The 22,759-nt window shown below is 43.8% G+C and overlaps 1 protein-coding gene across 12 annotated transcripts in view; it reads left to right on the top strand.

The window, feature by feature from the left end:
* The window catches only part of HDAC4 (histone deacetylase 4), a 270,456-nt gene that overhangs the window by 104,156 nt on the left and 143,541 nt on the right, over positions 1–22,759 (top strand). Inside the window, exon 1 of one of the 12 annotated variants that reach the window (XM_080400679.1) lies at positions 2–22,759. This exon is cut by the window's right edge and continues 13,272 nt beyond it. The exons of the other annotated variants lie outside the window; for them this stretch is intronic. The gene's annotated coding sequence lies outside the window, so the exon portion shown is untranslated. Of the gene's footprint in view, position 1 lies in introns of those variants that run through there. 12 annotated transcript variants of the gene reach the window in all.

Consider the following 22,759-nt stretch of genomic DNA (forward strand, 5'->3'; position numbering starts at 1 on the left):
TGCAGCTCTCTCTTGCAAGTGGGAGAGCAGAATGCAAATGCAAAATGCTGGAACAAAGTGTGTTAGAACTTGCACACATCTGCTTTCCCAGGCTGGGCGAGTGGGATTTGGGAGTGGGGGAAGGATGGAGCACAGCAGCCTTGGGTGTCTGAAGTAGCTCAGCCCTCTGCCTTGGCAAGGGGCTAAGGAGAGCCTCACCTGGCTGGAGCTGTTTCCCTTTCCTTAGAAAGGGGAGGACAGCAAAACAGAGCAGTGTCTTACGAGTCCTTTCACAGCCTAAAAGGAGCACCGTGCAGCAAAGTAGGTTTTTGAGTTGCTGCTCCCATTAAGGAGAAACCTCCTTGTATTGAAATGAGGAGCCAAACACAGGCTGATCAAAGCGTATCATGCTGGGCTTTGGGCTGTTTGCTTTTCTTGCCTTTTGATGATCCTGCTATGGTATTTCTCGGGTCTGGTCCTTCTGGTATGACACAGTGTTCGTATGGAGACTGTCTGCTACTCACGCAGCTGAGACAGATCTTACGGCTCACAATTGCAGCACTTCAGGTGATAGAAACTGAAGTTTTGGTTGCAATACACGAAATGCTATAGAAAGCGCTCTGCTGCTGTCTTTTGTGTTTCTTCCTTCTTTCTTCCAAAAGTGTTTTGTTTCCAGGTGTGAACAGGTAGAGATATTTATACTAGGGATGATGGGCTATATGAAGCATTATCTACTTTCTAGGTAGGAGCTCGAGTTTTCCAAAACCCCAACTTTCCCTTCTTTGTTGCCGTCCAAAATGCCTTTAGGTCCTTTTATATTAAGGAAGAGATCTTGCAGAAGATCTAAGCCCTTCTGGTAATGCAAGTTAGAAAAATGTAAACGAAGCTTATTCAAAACAATTTCAGTAGATTGGGGGTGGGTGGGTGGAAAAGGGCTGTGACCTAACCTAGATTTTTGTGGACTTATACGTGTATCTGGGGAAAGAAAGTTTTAAGGAGGTAGAGCTGTTGTGTTGGGGAAAAAAAAAAAAAAAAAAGGAAGAGATCCTTGTTTCCCAGGTGCGAGTGTGTGGCTTTGGATTCTGAGAAATCTCTCTTCCCTCAGTGTGCTCCAAAACTTGTCTGTCAGGTAAGGGAGGTTGTATTTCCCTAACCCTGAGAGAGATTCTCATTTTAAGTCTACTGTGGTAACACAGGTCAGCTTAAACATTGTGTCAGTGTGCTGGACTGCATTCTGTGGCTTTGCACAAGTGGAGTCACAGTCCTCTTTTCTGTCAGTAGATCAATGGCCAGTATCGTGGATGTGGTGGGGTTTAGTCTTTTACTCTCATTTTCGTTTTTGTTTGGGCTTTTTTTGTTTGTTTGTTTGGGTTTCGTTTTCTTTCTTTCTTTATTTTTGTTGATGCTTGTTAGGTTTGATGTTTCCTTCTGAGGTATTTCAGGACAAAGGCTGATGCTGGTTAACAGCTTGGGTAACCTGAAGGAGGCTTTGTGAAGGTGTTACGGACTCATACAGGATTTATGGAATTCTTACTGTTTGGACTCCATTTTGAGTATTTTTAATAGCTCACCTGTATGCCTACTGAAAAAATAAACAGCTGGCCGTCTCTGGGGTGCTGTGCTCGTGCAGAGTGGGTGGGATGTGAGATAGGCAGCGACGTCTCTTTGTTGAAGGACTTCTGCCAGCGTTTGAGCCACGGGAATTTCTATCTCATGCTGGAAAGCTCAGGCTGGTTGTGCATGTAACAGGCGAAGGGTAGGACCGACTGGGAATGAAAATGTGACCTTATGCTAGATGTGACATTGACTCTGGAGAGTGCTCACCCAGGTACTTTTCACTCAAGTCCCAACACTTACTCAGTTTCTGCTAAATTTTGGAGAAATCATTTCAGCCCTGCAGTGAGTATTGGAAATGTCTGTCTTATATTTTGATTTCCAGAATGGTAATTAGATGTTTTGGCACATTTGGAAATGCAAACAAATTTCACTGATCTTGGAAGCGGCACATCATCTGGCTTTCAGGTGTGGTGCCTGCCTATACCTATGTATCCTGGTGGGTTTTTAAAATGACTGTTAAAAATTGCTGTCACATTGAGATTGTTACCCACTTGGACAAATGATTGTCATGTCTGGGTTTTATCGTTACTACCTTTAGCAATTTGCTGCAGATTCTTCTGAGAGAAGAAAGGAGAAGTAATACCAAGTATTGCTCTGGAAAAACAAGTTGTGTGTGGGTTTGTGGGGTGTTGTTCCAAGTCTCAGGCATGGCTGAAATAATGGTGTTGAAAAACAGCTTCAAGAAAAAAAAAAATGCTTAATCACTTCCTGGGATAGTCAGTTTATAACCTTATCCCATCCTGGTCATGGTAAAGCAATTGTTTTGTACCCCTCACGTTGAATAAAATTGAGTGGATGATGAACCTTTGTCCCCAGAACTGCATTTCTATGTAAGATAAAACCGTTGCGGTGTGCTGGTCGGAAACCAAAACGTTTCTCTTCACTATGATCCAAATGAAGGAGGGGTTTGATCCTCGTTAGCTGTTCTTCTCTGATGTAAAAAGGTGAGAAAGGGATGTACAATACGAGGCCCTAAACCTGTGTGGTCCCGCGGAAGCATCTCAACTACAAACCAGAAATATTTAGATCACTTCTATGAAATGGTTTTAGGAGTGAATTGGGTTGAGTACAATGGAGTTCAGTCATCAGCCAGGTGTGTTTTTTGGGAAAATGATTCCTATCTTCTTTTTGCATAAATTAAGGATTAATTCGAGGAAGGAAAGTATTTTCTCTTTTTACAAATGTATCACTTATAATTGGTGCTTCTGAATTTCTTAGTTACTTGTAGGAGTAACACAAGACAAAACCCCCACAACCCACCTCTCACACAGGAATAAAATAATCTGTTTGATAATGCTGCTTTCTGCTTTTTGGGTTCAGAATATTACTGCTTCTTTGGCCCGGGGAGGAAAGGGAATAAATTGTTGCGATTATTATGTGATGTTGCTTTTCCTTAACCTTTACTTGCCGAATTCGAAGATCTTCAGATCAAGGACTACACATTATTTTTCATTTCACGTTACATGGGAAAAAATCTCATGATGATTCAGTAGCCATGGTTAACAGCAGAGAAAGATTCTTGGATGCACGAGCACAGAGGTTGCCACTGGAAGGAATTGTCCCACAAGTTTGTATACTGCTTTTAAGTATTTGTGTCCTTAAAAGTATTTTTCTTCTTTTTAGCACTAAACTTAGCTGTAGTCTGCATAAGGGGAGTGATTCATACGTAAGGAGGGAAGCACAGAGCTCTCTTGTCCTCTTACTTTTTCTTCCTGTGTTTTTGAACTGAGATATGCTATGCCTTTTCCATAGCGCAAAGCTGGGGGGGGGGGCGGGGGGGCGCAGCCTTAAAGATCTCAATTTGTGTAAATACCCAGATAATCCTGATAAAAAACATCACTTGTGTGCTGTTGATACCATCCTTGAGGTTAATCAAATAGAACTTCATTAAGCATACTTTGTGGAATGATTTTTCTTTCTTTATAAGGCTGTGTTTATGGTACTTCAGATAACTACCTCCTGTAAGTATTTTCATTTTTTCTTGTTGGTATAAAGTTTATAATTGCTCATTTTGCTACAAAACAATCTTAAGTAATTTTCTTAGTATTAGAAATGTGAAAACAGCTTTATAGCTGTGATATAGAAGTAAAATGCTAGAAATAAATAAGGTGGAAACTGGCCCTTTTTAAACTTTATGTAATAAAACTGCAAATTGGGATGAACAGTCTCAACTGACCAGCCGCGTTTCCCCAGTGCGTTGGTCATGGCCTAATATGAAGTCCTGGCGATATCTGTGTATGGTACAATTACTATATTAGGAAAGAAATTCCCCTTCTCATAGCATTTCCATTGGCTTTTCAGGGATGCGTTCCCAAGTTGTGATAAAAGTAATAATGAAATCGTCTAACATTGCTGTGGTTGATGGCAGCTTACAAATAGTTTGCGTTGGGACATACCCATTGCAGCATGCACATGCATGGCATGAGGAGGAAGAAACTGGGCTTCTTGCCCCGTAGGTGAAGACCTCTCTCTGGTTTCTGTTGTGGAGCAGGTGGAATGCTGCTGCATGCCTTTTTGAGATTGTTCTCCAGCTGTGTGGGAGCCCACTGGCGGTCTGTGAGGCTGTCGTGCATGTTAGCAATCAGTGGTGGTTTTCTGATGAGTTTTTGAGGGTTGATCGTAGTCTGCTGCAAAACGTTAGGAGTTGGTGGGTTAAACAAAGCATAGGGGGTGGCTGCTCCTGAGCAGTTGCTAGAAGAGCAACAGGGGCTTGACTGGGGATATCCTAATGGTGGTGATGAGCCGCTGCATCTTCTGCATTAAGCTGCCTGAAGCGGCTCTTCCTGACGTGGCTGCCCTCTTGCTCTCCATCCATGCCGCTGCCTACATGGACCTCCTGCTGCGGTATCTGCTCCAGTGCTGCTGCTCAGCCCTTGGGGTGGCTCTTCCAGTATGGTACTGGGGCTCTGCTGGATCCAACACTGGCAAGAGCAGGGGCAGCCAGAAGATTATGCATGAGATTTCAGCTCCCTGCTTTTTCTTCGTTCTGGATCTAATTAACCAGTCTCACTTCCACATTCATTTGAAAAAAATGTTGATGTATGTGTGAATAAATGGTTTGCAAGAGCCTCTAGACTAATATTGTTACACGATTTTACAGGCTTTTGAAATTGGAGATTAATCCCTGTCTCTAAGAGGAAGGAGTGGTAGTCCAGTTGGTCTAACGGAGCCGAATACCATGCCTTTGTTAATTTATCCTTTCAAAGGAACAGGATGCCCTCTCACTGCACCGTGTTTTCAGATATTTGCCTGCTTTCTATAGTGTGCCTACTTCTAAAGCTCCTTCAGAAAGGTACCGAATCAGCGTGGCGCAGTGGGGCTTTGAAGCAGGTTCAGATTGCTGGCTGGTCAGTTAGGCTTTGGGGCTCCCGACAGGTTTGCGCCTCCACAGACAGGAGCCCGTTCGTCCTTGTTCACACTGGGACGTGTTAGTACAGGAACAGCGTATGGTTTTATCGTGCCTCAGAAGTACAGCTCACACACGGAAAATCTAATCCTTTAATGTAAAAAATACCCTGATCTATTCTCTGTGGAGTCTGGAGGTGGGGGGAAACCCACCCCAAACCCCCAAATTATCATTGAGTTCATGAGAAACCATTTTAATGTCACAACCATACACTAAGCAAATTAAACAGTTGTTTGGTTATTGTCCTACTGTTAGCTTATTTAAAAGCTGCAGTTGTTTTTGTCAGGCTTGGTATATTAATTTTGCCACCATTTAGATGCTCTGGCATAAGGTAGCGGAGAAATGGCAGGTTCGTGTAGCTTAGAGCCTCGATGGTTAAAATCAAGTTAACCTTGTATGTACTGCAGGAGGTATTATTTTCAACCCTAAGCTAGACTGCAAAATGTAGCCCAGGCAATGACAATAAAAGTGTTTTACCAGCTAGAGGTGCTACTAAAGCTCATCTTAACCCAATGCTCGGCAAGGAAAGCTTTGCATAACGCTTCAGCCAGCTCTGAGATTTCAACGCATGATTTGCTGTATTGTTGTGCTTTCATAAAAAACCCTTTTGCAGCACATCCAGAACGTGGTCGGCAAATCTGGGGTTATTTGTGCAGGACGAGGGAGGGAATTGCCACACCTGGAAACTCTGGCAGCTCCCTGCAGAGTAGCAGGGAAGTTCAAGCTTCAGGACGTCTTTGCTGGACCAACATTGCACCCAAACTCAGGTTTTGTTGGTCACGGTCATAGGATAATTTAATGACTCTTCAACTCTCCATCAGTACATGCCTTTTGCAGGGTTGCGTGCATGTGTAGGGATGTATGCAAGAGGGGTGAACTTTCTGGCCAGCCTGGTGAGGCACCATCTCTTGCCTGAACTCCAGCGTCTTCATTCTGCAAGGGATTAAGCCACTTGTCTTCCTGAGGTGGGTTTGCTGGAGTGGGTACTGCTTTGTCATCTGCCCAGAACGTGGGTGTTCTGGTCCTGTGGGGTGGGAAGAGCAGGAGCCCACAGCTCCTGAACTCTGTTTTGTCTCTGAAAAAAATATTTAGCTGTCACCTCCTTTCTTACCCACGAGGAAATGGTTATTAAACGGAGGAGGTGGGATGAATTATTAACAACTTGTTCCTCTTAAAAGCTGAAAGCAGCACTTAAATCTTAAGCGCTTGAATACAGAGCTGTTTTCTTAGATGAAAGGTAACTGGCAGGAAAGTTTGCTTTACTGCAAGACCCAACTTGCTATTTTTCTTTATTCTTCCCTCACCTTGTTTAGTTTATTAATTCACACTGATCAACTATAGGTTTCACTGGATTTGCTTAGTTCTGACTGTTCACAAAGTGTTATTTTCAAAAATGATAATTCTCACCGAGTCTCTACCAAAGGAAAGGTTGTTTTGTGCTTTTGCTTTTATCTAAAAGCAGGTGATGGAGGGAAGAGTCTTTGAATGCAAGATGGTATTTACATTAAACTTTGACTTCTTAGGGAAGGAGGAGATGGCATGGTATGAGCAGACATTTAAAGGCTCCCTTGAATTGTTAATCAGTAATCTGTTCCCATTGCTTCTGGCTCTTCTAAAAATAACAGTACCGTGAAATGAATGGAAAGTGATAAATATTTCATGGAAAGTTGATCACAGATTGAGGCATTTCTTGGTGAAAAAATTCTGTGATGTGATCTTTCGGTGACTGTGCCGTGTCTTGTTTGTGGTGTGTGTTTCCACTCTGGATGTTTTTACCTGTGTCTGCAACCCTGGAGAGCTAATCCAGATGAAATCTTTGTTGTGTTGTTATTTTATCTTATTTGTAATTCCCTCACTTTTTCAAGCTATCGCTTGTCCTGTGGCTGGGGTGGTCCAACACACCCTGTACTCCACTCCTTTTTTCCATCAGCTTCTCCTGATGCCTGCTAGATGGATGTGTTAGCTGGGGGATGAGGGTGGAGGCGTTGCGGAGGACTGGTTTGTTAGCAGCATGTTTGCTTTGGTCCGCGTTCCCTTTTCGTTGGTGTGCTCTGCGCTACGGAGCTCCCCAGAGTGCTTTACGCCAAACTTAACTCCGGGTAGTTTATTGCTGAAGGGGAAATAGATGCTACAGGTCTGTTCTGAGCAGCCACCTGCGTTCCTAGGATTTTAGGAATTCCTCGCCTGACACGAGATACATTTATAAAGATGCTTGAGGCTCTTCCACAGCGTGTATTGATTTTCAGGGCTATATTTGACTCTGCTTTGTCTTTGGGCGGTGGAGGGAATATCAGGTGAATGGCTTGTGCAGTGACGCCTAAAATAATGTAACAGTCTCCAGATGCTGACCTGGAGAATTGCTGTCGGTTGATTAAACAGACCTTTCCTCTCCCTTTTTGTCTCTTCCCCTCTCCTTGCCCCAGAAAGCCTGCTCCAAACCCCAAAACGATTTAGTCTGAGACATAATTCACCAAGTATACAAACAGAAATTGTAACCAAGCTACTTCAAGCTGAAAAGCCCTAGCAACACTGACGCGCTGAGTTAATGCAAGACTGCTGCCGACGTGTAATGGTTTTACTTTGTTCTGAATTCTTAAGTCCTGAAAGATGGGATGTTGCCTTCAACATACAGCGTCTTTTGAAAGCTGGATTGCAGCGTGAGCTCTTCAGCTTTGCCGGCATGGTTTGCTTCTGCGTGCCCATGCTTTGCTAAAGCACAGACTCTCCAGACCTCTCAAAGAGGGCTGTGCAGGGATGTCCTCCTCGATCGCCGCCTTATTCGTCCTGCCACCAAGCAACTGTGAAATCAGCATTTCTGTGCCTCAGATGCCGTAGTAAGTTCATTCACACTAAAGCCATCTATTTACCTGTATGGGTTGGTGCTGGCTTGGCACTTGCCCCTTGAATGCCTTGATCTGAGATCTACCTTAAGCTGGTGTGTCCCTTAACTTGAAACTCGTGCTTATGATTACATATCTGCTCCCTTTGGCTTAACTATTATCATGTGATTTAAACCACTCAATCGTTACTACTTTTCCATCTGTTTTTCATTCAAGAAATTGTGTCATATCATATGATTCATTCATATCTGATTAGAGATTTCATTAAAAGCTAGTCTTAAGTTTTTATGATCTAATAAAAGGTTTTGGAATCATTGATTTGGAACTGTAATTGTAATATACAGAATAAATGTACTGCACATTTTAATGATGCCTTGCTAGCTATTTTTTTAGCTGTTACAGTTCTTGCTAGTGAATTGTGTACAGTGGAATTCAAGGACTGCCTTTTTCCATTGGAGAGAGGAACTCTTCGTAGGCTGTTGTAGCAGTTCTCCAGGCTGCACTGAAGACCAAAGCATGGGTGAAATTTAGGTCAAAACTTGCCTTCATTAATCCATGTGTAGTCCTGCTCATAGACAGTCATGCTGTCGTGGTACTAATGAAGGTCTTGAAGATTGTGAGTTGTCAGCGTATCGTGTGCATTGGTGAAGTGATGTATGGAAGGCTTTTGTTTTCACTAATGACAGTGATCTCCCACTTGGATGCAGATTGTTTCTCAGGTTAAATACATGAATACATTTTTTTTTCAATTTCTTCTAAAAATAGATCAAGCTGTTACAATAAGGTATTGAAGAATAATATTGATGGGAGGACTAGCTTTATCCTCTTTTTTTGCTATTCCAAAGCTGTCTTAAGCTCTTAAATATTTTTTCAGTTATATATAATAAGAGCTTAATTTTGTGCTTTAAATATGTTGGGAAATGGTTTTATTAGAAAAATATCAGACCAAGTTATTTTCTGCTGTACTTTTCTTAATGTTTGATGCCTGTGTAATGTATTAGAAAAGGAATATATACTGCAAAATTAGTCAAAGCAAACCTATCTGCTTGATAACGTCCCGGTAAAGGAAGGAGATCCATGTTCTGATTGAATGATTTCCATTAAGTTTTGCTGGGTAGACTGGATTCCTCCAGTCAGGGAAAGAAAAATCTGTCATGAATGAAATTAGCAGGTTTGGTTTGTTGATACATTTTGGGGGAGGACGGGGAATGGACAGATTCAGAGTTCTGAGGGGGCTATTTTCAAGTTCATTTTGCACTTGAAAAATAATTGCACCTCATCACTATCGTCCGTGGTGAGCCAGATGCTGTCGTAAATGTTGCCAGAAGCTTTCACTGAAATCTTTTACTGGAGGATTCGCTTAAATTGACTGTTTTGACTGCGTTAAGGTAACTGGGCACCTTGGTCAGTGGTGGTACTTTTGTGTGACCGTTGGAGCCGTGATGCGGCTTCGTGGCAAGTGTGTCACCAGGGTCCCGAGATGGTCGCTGCAGGAGGAGTCAACTGAACAGAGCAGGGAACTAACGATGGTGCAGCTAATTGGTCGTGAAGGTAAATGAACATTGTTGAGAGAAACTGGATGATCTGCGCCTGACACAAGCTTCTTATCTGGGGTGGGCAAATGACATACAGAAGTCTTTCCTTGCACATCTGGCTGGAGATGAGGGCTGGTCTCCAGATGTGCATGGTCACAGGGATGGAGAGAGGTTTCCAGCTGATGCACAGGCGTTTAGGAGGTAGATCAGCATGGTTTTCACCACTAAAGATGCATTTGCAGCTGTGGCCCCATAAGCTGCAGCATGCGAGGGTTCTCTGCAGTCATCTAGGGTTTTGTGTTGCCTTGTACTAAAAGGTCAGTTCAGAATTGCAGACAAGCACACATGCCCCTCCACAGGAAGAATAAATACGCAGGTGGTTGCAAATGCAAGCCTAGCCCTTGCAAACCCCGCTTTGGAAATGGGTGGGTTTGGTGAGGTTCCCTTGTGTAACAGCAACCTCGAGGCTTGGCCCCTAATCTCTGCGTCGCAGCTGGGCTTGTTTGAACGGCGCTTTGCGGTGTGTATGTTGGAAAATGCATGCAGGTCTTTTTTTCTGAAGGAACGTGACAGTTCCTCACCTGACTTAGAAGATACCTGTGATTCATCCCAGCAGCTCATTGCTCTGGAATGCAGAGGCTCTGTGTCTGCTGCCAACTTACTCTCTGACCTTTGGCAGATTGGTCGGCTTTTCTTCTCTGCCTTCCTCTAAAATCAGGTAATAACTGTTTGCCCATCCTTGTGGTGGTGTGTGGTCATGGTCACCTGCACAATACCTGCAACAGATAGTAGGAGATTGAAATGAATTTGGTAAAAATCAGTCCCTAGTCGTGTCCAGGTGATAGCCTGATGCTTTGATGACCCCAAGGCAGAGGAATTGTTAGCAGATGTCAGTCAGCTTTCCATCCATGAGAACTCAGTGTCCTGATTAGGACCGTGAAGCTTAAATTGTTGGTTGTCTGAGAAAATAAGTTACTGGTTTTTAAGCCTCATATTGGAAATCAGGGTTTCTGTGTAATGGCGTTTCCCCTTTTTTTGCAGGCTTTTGCTTTAATACAATACAGAATCTGATAGACATATATTGACTAATTCCTTGCACAGTGGTATTTGTACGCACCTATGGAATGAGTTCCTATCAAGCAAATAATATTGTGAGAGTGAATGAGTTGGATGGAGGACAAAAAAATTTACAGGCACTAACCCAGCTTCTGAAATGTTAGAAATACCAGAAACCAGGAGAATAAGAATGGAAAAAACCCACCCACTTAGATGGGAATGAAAGCTGCAATAGAGTTTGGATGATGTGTAGAATATCCTCAACACAAAATCAGCAGCGTGGAAGTTGAAATGGTGGAGGTGAAGGAGAAGTGGCAGTGGTTTCCTGCATTTCAGTGTGTTGTTTTGTTGGTGGGGTTTTTTTTTAGGTGGTTTGTTTGGATTTTTTTTCTTCCCCATTTTAATACAGGCTGTCTGAATTCCTTGTTCTTGTACTTTCTTTGAACTTGGAACGTTTTGGCCAGACTTCTCCTGATAGTCACTATCTTTAATTGAAACAACTGTAACCTTGTGGCCATTCACATGGAGACCCTTGGGAAACCTGAGAAAAATATTGTGCTCATTCCTTATTCTGGTAACTCAGTAAGAGGCTAAAGCTTTGCATCTCATGCCTGATTAATCCTAACTAAACACAGTTGGTGCCATCCGAATTTTATTCTAGTGCCCCGGGTCAACCATCAGTAGCTTGCATTTATTTTTGTTGAGTTTCCGATAAGCTGCCCTATTTATAGCTTGCTGCAAGGCGAATGCAGCGTTACTTGGGTTGAGATAAGGCTCGGGGATGGAGAAGCGTTATCTTGCCAGCACGAGGTGTCAGCAAGGAAGGGTCCGGGCTTGCTCCCTCATTACAAAACGCAGTGTAGCGCCTGCAAGTTGTGCAGCTTCCTCGTGCGAGGGGAAAGGCACGTGCACATGTTGCCTTTGGGGAAGGGGAGGTGGGTAGGGGGATCTGTGTGCTGTGCTGCCTCAGCACTGAAGGGGACCTTCGATGTTCCAGATGAGGGAACATCTGGATCATACGGGTGCTACGGGGTGCATCGGGGAGTGGTGTGCAGCAACACTTGACCAGAGAGGACTGTGCTGTGACTGAGCAGCTCTGGGTCAGTGTGCTCCAGCCTGGACAGGAGCCGTGCACAGGCTTCTCCTGGCCACTGCTGAGGGCTCAGACCCCATCGAGAGGTGGCTCCACAGCAAAGGGCTGCTGACCCCAGACCATGACTTGTCCCAGCATAAGCCCCACCTGGAGCTGCTCGTGTTCCATCTGTTCTGCTGCACCCTGTGCTGGTTCCCCACCACGTGAGTTCACAGACCTGACGTTCTGCTGCAAGCGTGGATGTGTGTGTTCGTGGTGGTCTCTGTGGCTCGCAGCAGCAACACTTGGTCACCTCCTCTTGTGCAGGCGATGTCTGTTTGATCCCCAGCGCTTGGTCTTGGCCATCAGGTATTAGGGGAGTGGATGTCCCTCGTGCATGCTACTCGTGCAGTTGAGGCTTTTCAAGGTAAAATGTGAAAGCCAAGTGTCATGAGTCCTATCTGCTTGACCATCCTTTGATCTCTGTATTGCTGATAACTATTTATAATACAGAGCCACCTTTTTTTTTTTGTGTGTGTGTGTGCAGTTGCGAAGAAAACATCCCTTAATACTCATGGTTGTGAATGATGTTCTTGTTCACTTTTGACCTTGCTAAGCCTTGACAACTGAAAGTGAAGGCACTGTGTTTTATTCCATTTTGTGTGCTATTGTCATAGTTCTTAAAGCTTGTAATTTTAAAAGTGATGGTTTTCTTGCCCTTCTTAGGAATACAGAGGAGAGTGAATTGTAATAGAAACCCTCAGAAATTTAGATGCAAAATTATTAGCACAGGTATCATTATGTCCCTTTTTTAATGTGTAGGATGTCTTACAGGTAGGAAAGAGGATGAGGGCAGAGCAGAGCCCTTTCAAATACCATGCTGATATTGTAGGGCTTGCAGGATGGGGGAGTGTGGAAGAAGGATGCTGCTTTAGTTTTGTTCCAAGCAGAGATCTCCTTTTAGGAGGAGAACAGTATATTGTCATCACATAACACAACTTTGTCTTACCAGGTCTGCTATCACAGCAAACAAATTACTGCTTCTGCTAACCTCTAAGGGGCAGGCAGAGCCGAAGCCATTTGCCCGGAGAGCGTTGGGACTCCAGTGCCTGGGATACAGATCTGGCCCGGCAGCAGGTGGGGTCAGATTCCTCCATTTCTGAAATCGTTCTCTGATGAGCACTGGGTTTTTCTCTTTGTTTTCTGTTAGTGAAAGGTAGTGATTTGAGGTCTCAGGACAAGCAATAGGTTTGTGAAGGTGTTTGCGATGCGCTGGGAAGGAAGAGCGAGCAAAATTAATTCTTGCTTTTCCAACAGTAAGCCAGGGAGCTGGCGTGCTTTTCATTTAAATTGCAAGTTTCTTAAGATGGCATTAGACCTGCCCCATCTGTCTCAGCCCAGGTTAGATGATGAGGGATTTTGCTTAACTGAGCAGTAAAGTTCCGCTGATAAAACCCAGCTCAGAGCATGACAGTAATTCCCTTCACGTAATATGCTGTAGCACTTGTAAACATGTTACCCTGTCAAATGCAGTATGCCTTGATCCTGGGGTCCAGGAGCATGTTGATCTGATACCTCCAAATATTCAAAGCAAAGCGTGATTAACGAGTGGCAGATATCTGAAAGCATCAGTGAAGCATCCCCTTCTCAATGGGACCGTGTGTGCTTGTGTACCTGCACTGAAACACAGAGAGGCTGGAAGCGCCTCATACCTCTGAAAATGCAAGGGAAAAAAAGCTACTTCAGGTGTCCTGCCCTTGATTACACAAACGTGATTAAAATATTTATTTGAGCAGACTTTATGACTGTGTTTTTTGAGTGAGAGGTATCATTATAGATGCTGAGCGGGACTGGCCACGCTGGGTGGTGGCAGCCATAGGTCATTCCCAGGTGGGAGCAGAGGTGCAGAGCTGGGGAGAAACACTGGGCTCTGTCCCTGAAACTCACACAGATCATGGTGTTCAGGATTCCACTCCACTGGAAATGTGGATGTGAGGGCATTTAACCTCACAAACCATGCTTTGGATTTTAAGGCCAGCTCAGATGTTCCAGAGAGAATGGCTCCTCCTCTGCCTCTCCTGCCTTTGATAGTCTTAGAGAGCCTCAAAAGCAGCCAGGTTTTCCTGGTGGCAAACATGTTGTGCTGGCAAACTGCAAGTGGAGCGTTAGCAAAAAAAATACCCCCAAACCCACATTTATATAGATAGGAAAAAAAACATTCATTTGTGTGTAAATCCCAGTTTCAAGGACTTATCCTGTCTAGATAAAATGTAGCTCTGTGTCCTCCATTCTTGGCTCTGCTTTCAGGCTCAGGAGTTAAGAGCCCGTGGGAACTAGGGGGTTGTAAGGTAACGCAGTGAAGAAAGCAGGAGGAAATACTGGAGGGGAAGAGGATGAGTCAGGACAGGGTCCAGGGTATCTTGGTCCAAACACAGACTGAGGGAAGCTGGGGAATCATCTGTCTTGTATGGAGTGGGCAGTACACAGTGAAGATGACTTTCCACCTTGGCCCAAGCTACTGGAGCGGCAGAGCCCCAAAACTGGTTCCGGGTGATATTAAAGAATAAAATGGGGCTGGGTTTGATATGCCTAAACTTTAATGGAGTGTGAATTAACATAACCAACCCTTCATGACAGGGCCTTTACACGCAGTCCTTTGGAGCAGTCAGCATTGTGTAAGAAAAAATCCACCTCATTGCTGGATGCTTATTAGATGTGTCTTGTGCTCGATACCCATAAGTGGTGGGGGAAAAGGACTTTTGCTTGAAGCTGTTCTGTTGTGACCTGCTGTTCTGTTGAATTACCTGTACTCTCACTAGCAATGTGTTTTTTCCTGAAGAGTGCTGTGGAGAGCAGCAGGTGGCTTCCCCCATAGTTGTGTACCTTAAAGCCTGGTGACCACTCCGTCACTGTGGCTTGCCAGGACATCTGGTAGTGACCTTTACTTCCTGGTGTACCTATGTTGCCTTGGAAATTTTTAATTATTTAAGGGTGTAGTCATTACATGCCTGGTAACAGCAGTTATGTATTTAGGTTGGATGGGAAGGAAGTGTTCACTTCCACTGCTTGCACTTTTTTGTTTTTCCTTTTTTTTTTTTTTTTTTTTTTTTGGTGTGGCATAAAGTGTGGACTGTGACTGCCAGCAGTATTGTTGAGGGTGCTGTGGGTGGGGGAAAAAAAGTCTGTGGCGAGAAGAGTTCATTTCCCAAGTTATTCCTTCCTTACACTTCTTCTGATGAGTTGTGTGTACTCCAGGGCACTCTGTGCAAGCAAATCAGCCCTCCGTGACTGGGGTTAGTCTCCACAGCATGGTGGTAACACATAAGCCCTATCTGGGGGATACACGTCTCTTATGATTGTTTTTGGCTAGCGGAAAAGCTGGTTGGTAGCAGGATTGAAGTTGTTGCGCTCATCGCCCAGGTAAAGAGAAAGAGGATGGGGAAACTTCCCAATCTGCTGGGATTTGGGAAGAAGTTTCATTTTGGGTTGGGTTGGAGGCAACCTGGCTGTCAGTGGTCACCTCTCCTGGCTCTGCTTCTCGTGACCCAGCTGCTGTTGCTGCTCTGGTCAGCATCATCCTCCCTCTGGATGGCCACTGAGGGTGGGGGACAAGAGCCCGTGGGAGGGAGTTCCACTGGGTCCCTCTGAAGTAGAAATGCAGTGGTCTAGCTTTAACCTTTTGCTGGGAACACCCCGCAGGGAATACTGCCGCTTGTAATGTCTTCTGCATTTACCAATCCGAACTGTGCGAGAGCATCTTATCGAACAACTAATTGACAATGCTAGCATGCAACATATTTTAATAGATGAGTGTTTTGGTGGCAGTCAACGCCATACCATCTTTCTCCTCCCAGTTCAGAGTTGTTTGACAGAGAACTTGTTTACCTAAGAAAGCAAAGCAACTTTACAGAAAGTTAATAGCGCCTTAACCAATACTTTTCCAAGGTTAATGTGAGCTATCTGGGGGCAGGGTATGTTTCAAATGTGCAACCAGTGCATCGTCAGCTGTTACGTTGGTGGTAGCAGTAATAAAAACCTTCTGTATCATTAGCACACTGTAAATCATGTTAAACACGCAGAAGGATATCTCAAACATTTGGGGAAAAACCTAGGAGGTGCTTTGGTTAATGAGAAAAGCATGGTTTGTGGCTGCTCTGATCTACCACGACTTGCTCCTCACAACCCACTTCAGATGGGTAGAGCTCTGGGGGTTCATCAGTATTCAACGACTACTGACCTTCAGAGGTGATGCTCCCAAAATTCCTTGCAATGGGCAGAGCACTCGGAACGGCTCAAATTTGCCTGGCTACTAGTCAAGCTAATGGTGCTAAAAATAAGTAAATAGATTAAAAAATTCCTTTTGGGACCTTGAGGGCCCACCATGCTGATTTGTGAGGCATCATTACAGCCTGGCACAGGCTGCAGCACAAGGGTGTTAGTGTGTGCTGTGGGTGTGCGAAGAGAACTTTTTCCTTATCTTTTTTTTTTTTTTTTAAGGGAAGAGAGGATGTAGTTACAGTGAAAAATTAGTAATAAAAAAAACCCCAAACAAAACCAAGCCAGTAATAACATAATCCTTAAAATTGCAAAGAATGAAATTCTCTAGAATTTCCTTTCTAGAATGACAGCATAGGGAAAGGTTCAACTTCTGCTTAGACTATTGCTTTACATTTGCCTCGAGACATGATATGGCAATGTCCAGACGCTGATAAGAGCTGGAAATAACATAGCAGGAAAGACATTGGCTATGTTGACACAAATATCAAGTATCCTGAATAAGCAGCCAAGAAATTTCATCTTGTTTTATGTGATGCCAAATATGTACGGTATCTGTAATGAGCTTTCTCTTACTCTGAGGCAGAGCGAGAGCCATGGGGTCATTTCACCTCGTTCAGTGTAACGGGAACTGCCCGAAAATTGTCAGTTTATCTCGATTTGGGAACACATGGATTAATCCACTCTGCTTTTAACTCTTCACTCCTGAAGCCAGGTAGTGGGGACCCATCATTCAGTACAAAAAAGAAAAGAAGGTGATATTTACTGTCAAAATAAGAACAATACACAGAATTACTAAACCGAAAGAAAACACCCCACAAATTATCCTTTTGCATAGGGCAGATGTGTTCACAGTAATGACACAAATTATTTTTATATATATACATTCTATTTTTTTTTCCTCCAGGGGAAGAAGGTTTGTATTTTGACCAGCAGTATTAAGGTTAGATCTTAGAAAAAGGTTTCTGCTGTCAGACTGTGTTCTGCGTGCCCAGAGCATCTTGGTGAGCATTGGCTTGGAGATCCACGACTCCGCTCAGCCTTTAATTATGGCATTGTGATTAGCACCTTCTACGATGTGTACAATTTGCCGAGGTTGAGTGCCTAATAGATTGTTGTTTCTGGCTTTCTTTTTTACTCCTTGTGCTGTATCTTTTTCTTGTACCGTCTCTGCGCTTCTTTCTATAGCTTAGGGCTGCTTGGAAGGGGCCACGGAGCAGTACAGGGGTGACTGCAGACCCGCTGCCCAGTGACTCCTGCTCCCACGGATGGCAAGCAGGACTCCGAGATGTTTGCCTGTACTGATCAGCAGTTGGGAGACCATGGGCTTCCTTGAGGTTTGTCACCTTCTGCCTTTGCAGCTTTCTTCAGCCTGATGCTCTCACAGAGGGAGCAGAAAGGGGAGCTTGAACTGGGAGCCCAGTTTTGCTTGCTCACATGCCAGCGCTGGGCGCGAAGCTGACGTTGCCACCACCTCCACTCCTTTTATACATATCTTATATGGATAAGAGCCGTCTCAGCTCTGTTGCTTCCTTTCCGTTCAAAGTGTTAGTCGAAGCCTTCAGACTCCATTACCAAGAGTCATCTTGGAGCATTGTTCCCACCTGACTTCTACCAAGGGCTCACTCAAAGAGCTGCTGCAGTTGTGGCTGCTTTGCACATGTGTGCTCCACCCCAGTATGACATCTTGTAGCTATTGCAAGAGCATCCTGGAACTCAGTTCACCTTCTTGTAGAACTTTCTGCACCGGTTTTCAAAATACAGTATATAAGACAACCCTGCTCACTGAAGCCTCTTAGGTTCTTTGCAGCTGTCTGGGTACCGATGATCTGCTGTGCAAGCACTGTGTTGCCTCTGTGTGTTGTACTTGGATCTTGTTCTCCATCAGTGCCTTCGAGTTGCTGGCAACAGCCTTGAAAATCGTTTCAGGTAGGCATGGGCAGACAAAGCTGCTCCTCTGCCCTAATCTGAAGGGGAGGGTTTCAGGGGAACTTCTTTAAAGACACTATTTCCCCCCCTTCCCTAAGCATTTGCTTACAGATGCCACTTGTACATTTTCAGGGTCAAAAATGTGGTTTACTCATATTCAAGGAAAAAAAAACCTATTTGTTGGATAGACTCAGTTTTCTCTTCACAAAAAACCAATTTCACCACAGATTGTGTTCTTTTGCACAGAGACAGGAACCTTGAAGTTTTGGTGCTGTTTGCTGCGTTGGAAAAGGCTTGCTGCAGTGCCATGCCAAGAGAGAAGCAGAAAATGCAGTTACTTGGCAACTTGAACCCCACAAAATTCCTGAAGCTTGTGAATACTCATACACTTCTGCCAAGCAATAGCTCTTTTACACTGTTTCTCCCAGACTTATCCATATAAACTTTTCCTTGTTGCTTCACACACACACCTTTTTTCTTTTCTTCCTTTTTTTTTTAATTAAAAAAAAAGAAAAGAAAAGAATTTGGGCTTCAGTGTAGAGATCTGGCTACGTGCTAATGTAGTCACCGATGCTGGTCAGGACAGGGTACAGGAGCTACACCATAGTTCTGTACAAGAGAAAAACCACTTTTGAGTGAGGTGCGTGAGGTGACAGATGAAAAAGAATTACACGCGATGTAAAAATCACCATAATATTAATGAAAATTCTAGTCCTTTTAAAGCTGCTTTAATCTGTTTTTTCAGACAGTCCTAGAGCATGTTAGATACTAAGTTGGTGTGCAGTTTAAAATGTGCTTTATTCTTTATCCCAGAAGATAAGTTCTTGCATATGACGAAAATTTCAGCTTCTAAGTAGCCATTCTATAATGCACAGTATTACTTTACACCTTTGAATTATAATACTAACTGCTATTTTATATCTAAATACGACTTTACATCCAAGAGACTAAGCCGTGCATCAGTTGGTGGATATAGCTGTCTGTGAGTATTGAGGACGTTTCTAACTGCAACATAGATGATGATGGAGGTTAAAACCTTCTTAAGGGTGTGAGCTAGTTAATGGGTTCAACATAGTCTATAATATGGTTATGGTTGTGGGTTTCTGCCTCGTTACCTGCCACTGTCGGTCCTGTTGAGCAAAGGAGAGCTGTAATGTCATGAGTGTCACGTTACCTGCCTTCCTCGGGTAATGAGCATCTGGAAGAGTTACGGTCAGGAAGCTCTTTGCCTCCCGCAAATGAGATAAACTGGGTTATTGTTAAAGAAAATTCAAGCAGCCAGGTGCCGTGTGAAGGCTGTGCCCAAGCGCAGCATTCCTGGTTTTCCGTACCTTCCCTTTTTCCTTTAGCTCTAAACAGATTTAGACTTCCTCGGTAAAGCAGTCTGGAAGCGCGAAGTATTTTAAATTGAAGTGAACTTTTTTGTTCTTTAAGCCATTGCAAACCAGATCTTAACACAAATGCTAATTTTAAGACATTCATTTTCACAAGCAGCAGATATTTAGTCTTACACGTGCCAGATGGGTTTGCTGCTGGCATCACTTGTGAGACTATGGTCAAAACAAGGACAAATCAGCTATAAAATTCCAAGACCTTAGTGAATAATTTTGTGTTTTTCTTCCCAAGGACCAGCTAGTTGTCATATTGCCTTGTTTTTGTCACTGTCAGTATGGCTGGAAAAGCTGCTTCGAGCATCTGAGATGGGCTCAGAATAAGAGGAAAAGTCTTGCAGTGAAGGAAGGATCTCTCCCACCACAGGTTTCGTTTTGTATCATGCAATGGCATGTTGACTGCACAGGCATCCTGCTCTGGTGTGCACATTCTGATTACAAAATGACTTAAAACAATAAAAATGTGCAACTGCTTATAGAAGCCCCACTTATACTAATGTAAAAGGTGCCTTTGGTTATTGTCTTAAAGATTTGGGACTAGGAGGCTAATAGAACCAGAAGCAAATTCAGGGAATAGATGTGTATGGTGGGAATCTTTTTTTTAAAAAAGGGTTTGTTTTGTGTTTTTTTTTTTTTTAAAAAAAAAAAAACTACACCGCTCTTCTGCATTTCTGCCTATATCAGTATGCAGAAGTGTTGAGTTTAGGGTAAGCAACATGGGTGTCCACTTTGTTGTATAGCCCAGGGCTAATATTTTCGGCATACCGTGATGCTAAGCTTTTAAAAACTGTCTTTAGTGAAGTTTTGGGCACTATTAATGAAAAGATGATGCAGGCTGTTTCCTGTGAAAGGTTGAGGGTGTGCAAACCTTGAAAGTATTTTCTGGGAGAGAACACTGAATTTGTGATTTTATTTTAACTTGGAGATAATCTGCCTGTGTCCCCACTTGTGGGTCTCTCCAGGAATGGGTATGGCCATGGTTGCATGCAGGTCGCTACCTGCTGCAGGAGGTGGTGGTGGTGGACAGGCATCTCCCCAGGGTGGTCCCTGTTGAGCATCAGCTGTCCCCAACGCTGGCGCTGACCTTCAGGCTGTCCCACAGCAGCCTTACCAGGGGAGCAGGTAATCATACCCTGACCCAGTGCAGGGCTGAGGGGACTCGGGGACAGACACCACTAAATGCTTTGTACCGCTCTCGTACTTTGATGATACTTTTTTCCATTAGCCATGAGTATTTACATCGGGATGACACAAAATCAAGCTGCTGCTGGTTATGACATCTTCACAATTGTGTATGACACTAGGGATTTCAGAAACAACACTTTTTCTTAAGCATAAATCAAGGCAGATGGTAAAACCAAGTGACCTAAAAAATATAACAAGTTTGCTCACCAGAAATGTACAGTGCAAACAAATGTACTGTCACCTAAAAATACTGAGATGGCATTTCTGACAAAGTGATGATTATACAAGGAAGTCAAAGTTTGGGTAAGGCCAAGAACGAATTTTGCGTCCTCTAAATACACACTGGTGATCAAACTGACTGTAAGGTATTTCAGCCGAATGGTTCTTCCTCCCGGTAACTTTGTTTGCTCGGGTTTATCTAGTTCTGTTTTGTCTGTAAATGACGTTATTTCTGCAGACCACCTAAAATAGCCTCTGCCAGTCTGAAGACCTCCGTGTCTTGTGGAAAACAGCACTGGTTTGTACTCTTTATATTACCCTTCCTTGAAAATGGGGCTCAACAACTTAAGTAACGTGCTACTCTTGTAGCACATTCTGCAAATAGTGGGCTTTTTAAATAGTCCTTTCACGTGTACATCCTTATGTGCTCAGATGTAAGTTAGTTTTGTAGCCTCCCCTTGCAGAACTGCATCCATCGCTCTGGTCATCCCAGTAACCCAGCTCCTCCGTGCTGGTGGGGAGGGACTGTGCTTAACCCAGATTGCTTCTGCATCCTGCTTAAATCCAGTTGTTTGGCCAGTTATCCCAGCACCAAGGGGGCACATGTGATGGGAGCTTCTCAACCCAGCCAGCCACTGAAGACACAAGGGAACAACAGCTCATGCAGCTTCCTCCCCATCCCTCCCCCATTTTCAAGTGTCACTTCTGGACCCCCGAGCACCTCGTGCACAACCTGTGAAGTCTTTAATAAATCTCCCAGGCTCTTTGCAGGGCTGGGGATCAGTAGAGAGGATCTGGAGCTGTCTCATGGTACCCACCAAAGCCGGGCTCTGCAGTTAGCGCCTGCTACCTTGAACAAAGCAAACTTGAGGCAAATCGGCTGTGAAGTGGAAACATGCAAATTAAAGCCAGCTATATCACGGGAGGATTAGGCTGTAGTGATTTAAGACAGCTTTATTTCAGTATGGAAACACTGACGCAGGATTAAACGTACTTTTAAGTTCTGCTTGTTGTCTTCATAGTTGGGCAGTCTGACGCACAGGCATGCACAGAAATCAGGCTTTTTCTAGACCTTTCTGTATACAAAGAAATGGTAACAATGGCATTTTGGAAAAGCTAAGTGCTGTTCTTTGGGTTGGCTCCTTTGGCTGATCAGCTGGGAGAGCAGAGGGGCTTTCGTAGGCTTTGCGCCCTGTGGGGCACAAGAGCTTTGTGTGGCCTCCAGATGTGGGCTGCTGGCACATCAGGAGACACATGGTCTGGGATTTTCTGGCAACTATACACAAGGAGTCTCTCACAAAATGCCATTAGATCACCTCACCTGGCTTCCTCCCGTGTTTGAAGTTAAACGCCACCCAGAAACATTTAGGTTAGTACCTTGTTTGCCAAAAGGCTGTTGTCTGGCAAGGCAGAGTTGTGAACTGAGAGGGGGAAGATCCACCACTCCTCTTGGTAGTAGTTGTGGCCTTTAAGCATCTTGGCAATTAACTTGGCCTCAGTTAAGCTTGCTTCTCACAGCTGAAGGAGAGGCCTTTTACTGCAGCCTTGAAGCTTGTGAGCACCTGACATTTGTGTTTTAGCTGGTGTTCACATCTTGTAACCCAGTGGCTTTGCAGTTTTGGTGGCCTCACCCAGCTGCCGTTCTTCATGGCAGTGTCTCCCCTGCTGTCTTACAGCCACGGTGGTCTTTTCTCTGCAGTCTTCCAGTTCTTCAACAGAGATCTTAGAAACCAGTTAATGGAACCGTAAGCTTTTATCAGTGCTATTTAGAAGTAAAATTCCCTTTATGCCCTCTCTCTATTTTTAGGATTTATGAACAAGAATTGCTTTTTTCAGACGATGATGCTCTAAAGAGAGCTAAGCAGTTAGTTTTCACACATGCTGTTTTGTTTTATGAGTATTTCAAATGGTCTGGCTTTCCTTGCAAGGTTGACTTCTTTCTGTAATCTTTTGGGTATACATTTTATTGGATGAATTTTGTGCTGTATAAGAAAAAACCTCACACCTTAAGATCAGAATTTCTTTAAATGATTTAGCACATTGAGATAATAAGACATTAAGGAGAAGTAATTTTATAAAATATTTACTGTAAATGAGAGAAGTTTCTGACTTAGTGTTTCTAGTAATTTGATGTGTTCTAGAAACAAAAACTGACGTTGGTGGCTTTAAACCAGAATGGCACTACAGAGGCAATAGGTACAACTTAATGTTGTACAACAGAAAAATTAAAAAAGTGATTGTATGCAAATGGTTTT

Source organism: Falco punctatus, assembly GCF_963210335.1.
Source record: "Falco punctatus genome assembly, chromosome: 8".
NCBI lineage: Eukaryota > Metazoa > Chordata > Aves > Falconiformes > Falconidae > Falco > Falco punctatus.